We start from the raw sequence: 6,777 nt of genomic DNA, 5'->3' as shown, positions 1-6,777 counted from the left end.
CTACGTGACTACCGAAAGACCCAAAGAATATGATTTCATGGATGTTTATGAGGTCTGTTGCTGAGGGTTTCAAAGAAGTGGAGGCCTCTCTCAGTACATAAGAGTGAGGGGTTGTAGGTTTCGGCTTGGGTCATGGGTACGGGTTATTTTTTGGCATATTTTATTTTAAAAAAATCGAATTCCAACGTCGTGGATATTGTGATGTTTGGATTATTGACGGTAGAATTAATATTATTGCGAATATTTCTTATATTCTCGTTTTATGCCACTGATTATTGATGTAAAAAATAGGTTCAAATTTAAACGGCATGCAAAGAAGGTTTCAGTTAATTATGAAACAATTCGCAACTGTTGATTTATGTGTTGTAGTGTATGATTGTCTGCTCGACTCAATTTCTGAGGATCTCACGTTTATTTCTATATTATTGTACATTTTACAGTAGTGCTATAAAAATGAAATGAAAAAAATGTTAGCTTTTCACCACAAACAAGGCTACAATGGTTATGATATTGTGATAATTAGATTTTCACCACAAACTAGGCTACAATGGTTATGATGTGATAATTTGATTTTCACCACAAACAAGGCTACAATGGTTATGATATTGTGATAATTAGATTTTCACCACAAACTAGGCTACAATGGTTATGATATTGTGATAATTAAATTTTCACCACAAACTAGGCTACAATGGTTATGATAGTGATAATTAGATTTTCACCACAAACTAGGCTACAATGGTTATGATAGTGATAATTAGATTTTCACCACAAACTAGGCTACAATGGTTATGATATTGTGATAATTTGATTTTCACCACAAACAAGGCTACAATGCTTATGATATTGTGATAATTAGATTTTCATCACAAACAAGGCTACAATGGTTATGATATTGTGATAATTTGATTTTCACCACAAACTAGGCTATAATGGTTATGATATTGTGATAATTTGATTTTCACCACAAACTAGGCTACAATGGTTATGATATTGTGATAATTTGATTTTCTGCCACCAATTTACAATTAGATTCGTTGCTTCGCATATTCCCTGATATTTTGTTTAGACCGCAAGCGTGTATCCATTTAAACTTTTGCTAACTAGCTTGTTTATGTCATCTAGAATATGAATACAATTTTCACCATCATCGTTTTCTTATTTCTGGGACAATTGTGCCCTAAATAATAGGAGTTGCATTACATTCAGATCTTGGCTGATGACGTAGATGAATCCAGTCTGTGATGTCACAGTCATGTGGGAGGTACCTTTGACATCATGATGTCTATGACGTCATGCACCACGTGTCATTCATATTGGAAGAACTGCGTTTATTGGTGGCTGTGTTTCTTGTCTCAGCTAAAATAAGCGTGATATTATTTAGCCTCGTGGTTATTAAAGCCTCCACTACTGTTGATGAAACTGAAATTAATCTCAGCAGTTGTCAGCCTGCACATCATTTAACCGGTGAGCCTGAAAGGGGTGGTTTAAGGATTGTTTGCGTGTTAATGGGGTTTATTATTGAGGCTTTCAAGGGTGTGGGGGTCTCACTCACTACATGAGCATGAGGGGTTTGGGGGTTTCGCTCAGCTTATGGTAACGTGTTGTAACAAATACGTTTAAATATATAATTTTAGCAAATGTTATTAGAAAATCAAACTGAAAGGGGTGGTTTAAGGATTGTTTGCGTGTTAATCGGGTTTATTATTGAAGCTTTCAAGGGTGTGGGGGTCTCACTCACTACATGAGCATGAGGGGTTTGGGGGTTTAACTTAGCTTAAGGTAACGTGTTGTAACAAATACTTTTGAATATACAATTTTAGCATATGTTATCAGAAAATCAAACTGCAATGTCGTGGATATTGTCATTCTTGGATTCTTGACGGTAGAATTAATATTGATGTGGATATTTCTGACATTGTCGTTTTATGTGACTGATTATTGATGTAAAAATTAGTTTCAAATAGAAACGGCATGCAAAAAAGGTGAACATTAATCATTAAACAATTCCCAATTGTTAATTTGTGTTGCAGTGTATGATCATCTGCTTGACACAATTTATGATTTTCTCTTTTATTTCTATAATATTGTAAATGTTACAATAGTTTTTTTTCATAAGATGCCATTTTAAAAATATAATTTTACATTGTCACCTCAAACTAGACTCAAATATTCATAATATTGTGGTAATTGGATTGTCTGCCATCAAATTAAGACAATTAGATTCGTAACTTGGAATATCACTTCATATATTGCTGTTTCTAACATTGTTGAGACCGTAACCGTGTAACCTTTCAAAACGTTGATAACGAGCCTGTTTAAGTCATCTAGATTACGAATAAAATGTACACAATCATCATTTTCTTATTACTGGGACAATTGTGCCCGAAATAATCTGAGTTACATTACATTTAACATTGCGAAGGGGTCTGCTGTTCAGGTCAGATCTTGGCTGATGACGTAGTTGTCTCCAGTCTGTGATGTCACAGTAATGTGGGTGGTACCTTTGACATCATGATATCTATGACGTCATGCACCACGTGTCATTCATATTGGAAGAGCTGTGTTAATTGGTCGCTGTGTTTCTTGTCTCAGCTAAAATAAGCGTGAGATTATTTTGCCTCGTGGTTATTAAAGCCTCCACTATTGTTGATGAAACTGAAATTAATCTCAGCAGTTGTCAGCCTGCACATCATTTAACCGGTGAGCCTGAAAGGGGTGGTTTAAGGATTGTTTGCGTGTTAATGGGGTTTTCATTGAGGCTTTCAAGGGTGTGGGGGTCTCACTCACTACATGAGCATGAGGGGTTTGGGGGTTTAGCTCAGCTTATGGTAACGTGCTGTAACAAATACGTTTAAATATATAATTTTAGCAAATGTTATTATAAAATCAAACTACAATGTCGTGGATATTGTGATTTTTGGATTCTTGACGGTAGAATTAATATTGATGTAGATATTTCTTACATTGTTGTGAGAATTAGTTTCAAATAGAAACGGCATGCAAAAGAGGTGAACATTCATCATTAAACAATTCCCAATTGTTAATTTACGTGTTGCAGTGTATGATCGTCTGCTTGACACAATTTATTATTTTCTCTCTTATTTCTATAATATTGTAAATGTTACAATAGTTTTTTTCATAATAATGCAGATACTCCTGCATTTTGTCTTGTTATTCAACAATTATTTAATTGATGGAAAACATTGTTTGTAAAGCAAAATTATGTAAATGCATTTACAATTAAATAATGTGCAACTGGACGCGATTATTTCGCATTCTAGTTTTTAAAAGATGCACAACCGGTGATAAAAGTAAAGTTAATCTCGTCAGTTGTGAGCCTGGTCTTCATCACATCTGAAAAGTGAGCCCGACACGGGCGTTTGAAAAATGATCAGGGATCGTTGTTAATAATTAGGGGTGAAAAGTTGTGGTTATGGGCTACAGGCTGAGTTTTAGTGTTTGGGGATAGAGTTAAGGGTTAGAGTTCACAGTTATAATTAGAGGTTGGAGTTTGCCATACGGGCAAGTGTGATACATATTCTTAGTTTTTTCGGTAAAGTCACGTTGAAGGGAAACAACTAAATAACAAAATATATATATAAAACAATAAAAAATTCTCACGACGTTTCGACCATAACTCAAACGGTCATCATCAGTTATGGTCGAAACGTCGTGAGAATTTTTTATTGTTTTATATATATTTTGTTATTTAGTTGTTTCCCTTCAACGTGACTTTACCGAAAAAACTAAGAATATGAATTACTGCAGTCACGAAAGCTTTAAATCAAAAGTGTGATACAGTTACGGTTTAGAACTTAGAGTTACGGTTGTGTATTAGGGTTTGTGTATTAAAGGTTAGTGTTCGGTATGACGGGTTAGGGTTGCCTATCAGGTGTTCGGGTTATGCTTGAGTAATAGTATTTTGATGTTTGGGCGAGGGATATTGCTCAGGTAATTCGATTGGTTGACCTCTGATTAGATTACCCGTTATGTTCCTAATTTCATCAGGTCTCAGAAGCTAAGCAGGGTCTAGCTTGGGGAGTGATTGGATGTCCTAGCATTGGGTGGCCACCACGTGCTATAAATGGTGTAATAGCCATTGTGAGCATTGGAGGGCAGTGCAGAAATATATTTTCTTTTGCAGTCTCCCCGACCTTCACCAACCCACACTGACCAGCGTTTTTAAGTATGGTTACATAACCCTCATCATCCATGAGGCATTGAGAGGCGTTTATCAACCAGTGGATTAATACAAATGGGTTCTACATGAACAGGGTTAAGTCTGACGATTATGTTCAATGGAATAGTGGATTGGAATAAACATGTGTGAGTGGCTGAGTGAATGAGTGAGTGAGCGGGTGCACAAGTGAGTGAGTTGGCGGTAAGCAAGTAAATGAAGGGGCTTGTAAATCAACATGCACAAGAGTGAGTGAACTGGTACTGTGAGTGGAAAATGGTAATTATTGAGAGGATGAGTGATTAATTGAGTTGATAAATTTGATCCTTGTTCTAACCCCTCCAGGCCACCAACATCAAACAGACACAACACCTACAACATGGACAGACAACTTAAGTGGGCTGATATCTTGGAGCACTATGAGAGTAAGTTACATATACCTACATAAAATAGTTTGTTAGAATCAGAATATTTATATATTCTGGAGAATTCTGATGAGCTATAAACTTACTTTTCACAAATTACTAGGAAATGCAGAGGAGAACTCCATAATAATGGCATTCAGCAGAACTGGCTTGGTGGGTAAGGGATTAGACACTGATCCAGCATGGCAGAGAACGTTTATTAAGCTCTGGGTTTCAGCAACCTATAATTAAACTAGGGTCTCAAGTTTATGGAATGAATGATCTCAACATGCTCACAAAAATATGACATGTAAAGTGTTAATGCCATGTGATGAATATTTCTCAATAGCAGGGCCTGTAGTGTGATAAGAGGTAACTAGAGGGATCTCAGAATGAGTTCTGTGAAATCTCCATGTGCTTCATTCTCTAACCCATCACTCATCCTTTGAATGAAATGTCTGTGCTCCGTAGTCCGGAAGTCGCAGCTCCAAACGACCACGTGGGGGGACATTATGGACAGAGTTGACCCTTTCCCGAACCAAGGTGACAAGAATTGCGACCAAAAGGTGTGTATATGGTCGGTGAGGGTCAAGGACACCGTCTGTACACGATAGTACAGCATGCCACCACACGATTAAACTACAACATGACTACACATCACATCACCAAACCATCTCTCCACACCACCTTTCCCATCATACCACCCCATCATCCAGTCAATAACCCATCACAGAACCTCACCATGTGTCTACACCATCACACGACACGATCTCTCCATAACATTCCAACACATCACATCTAAATACCACCACATCATCTCCCGACATCACCCCATCTTGCCACCATGTCACGCCATATCCCACTCGTGCATGCACATAAATTGGCCTTTTTTTCAGGCAGTGACGCGACCTCTGTCTGTGAGCTCATTGGAAGGTGCTATTCCAGTTGCCCACGATGAGCGCTGCTGTTAGATTTTTCCAGATTATGGGCAGCTAGATCCTTACAATGGAACATTCTGTGGCACCTATTGCCCGTGATGAATGTTAATAACAATCGCCATTAAATTATCGCAGTTGATCAAGGCCTCAATGGGGTTCATGAGGTCTGTGGGGTCGATAGGTGTCTGTGGGAATATATGAGGGTGTAACATGTATCATTAGTTTGTAGGGTTTAGGCGAATTAGTGGTTAGGGATACATTCATGCTTTGTTCAAAAGTACTGATTGGTAAAGGTTTGTTTTAACATCGGGTGATTGTGTATATGTATGTGTGTGCTCAGCATATTTGGATGAGCCAATATACATGTTTGCCTCCATGCATAGGTGTGTGAGTATGCATTTGTGTATGGGTGGAAATGCATGTTTGCGTGCGTGTGGGTATTATTTTGTGCATGTGTGTGCATGTTTGAATGTTCCTGTGCTTATCGTTGCGCATATGCACGAATAGAAGCAGCTCAAGTGTAGGCGCCCCAAGAACCAGAGGAGCATTCGGGAGATGAATAACCTCGGCGAGGTGAAGCCTCTCGAGGAGGAGAAGCGCTTCACCAAATTGAAGCACCACTGCCTCCGGACCACGGCCACCAGCACCACCACCAGCACCACCACCAGCACCACCGCCAGCACCACCACCAGCACCACCGCCAGCACCACCACCAGCACCACCACCAGCACCACCACCAGCACCACCGCCACCTCCTCCGCTACCGCTACAACCACCACTACCACTCCTATACAGGGCCCAATCACACTGCACATTGGAGAAGATGTCTTTAGAGAAGGAGCCGCTGAGCCAGGGTAAGCAACTCTGCGTGTGTCCTGTGTGTATTTATTATGATTGTTTACGCAGGATAAGCATCAGTGAGTCTCAAGACCTTTTTTCAGCAGGGTCCTGCCAAGTTTTGTTAGTAATCGGGAACAAAATGACTGTTGTTTGCGATCCTAATTGAGTGATATGCATTGCTTATGTGGGTTCAGTTATGGGGAGAAAGCTGCAGAGCCCACCCAGAACAGGGGGAGAGAACAAACTCCACACAGAGAAAGTGGCCCAGTTGGGAATCGAACCTAGATCCCTCTAGTTATGAGGCAAAGATGTTCCAGCTCTGCCACCCGCACAAACACACAGACAATGCAAACCCCACATGTACATTCGGCGATAGAAATGTTCTCCATAATTGCTTTCTGGGTGAGACCACGTA

The sequence above is a fragment of the Petromyzon marinus genome, chromosome 8 (genome assembly GCF_048934315.1).
Source record: "Petromyzon marinus isolate PM22_M1 ecotype Great Lakes invasive population chromosome 8, UKy_Petmar_22M1.pri1.0, whole genome shotgun sequence".
NCBI lineage: Eukaryota > Metazoa > Chordata > Hyperoartia > Petromyzontiformes > Petromyzontidae > Petromyzon > Petromyzon marinus.
The sequence above is the reverse complement of the archived record's forward strand: the minus strand, read 5'-3'. Positions refer to the sequence as shown.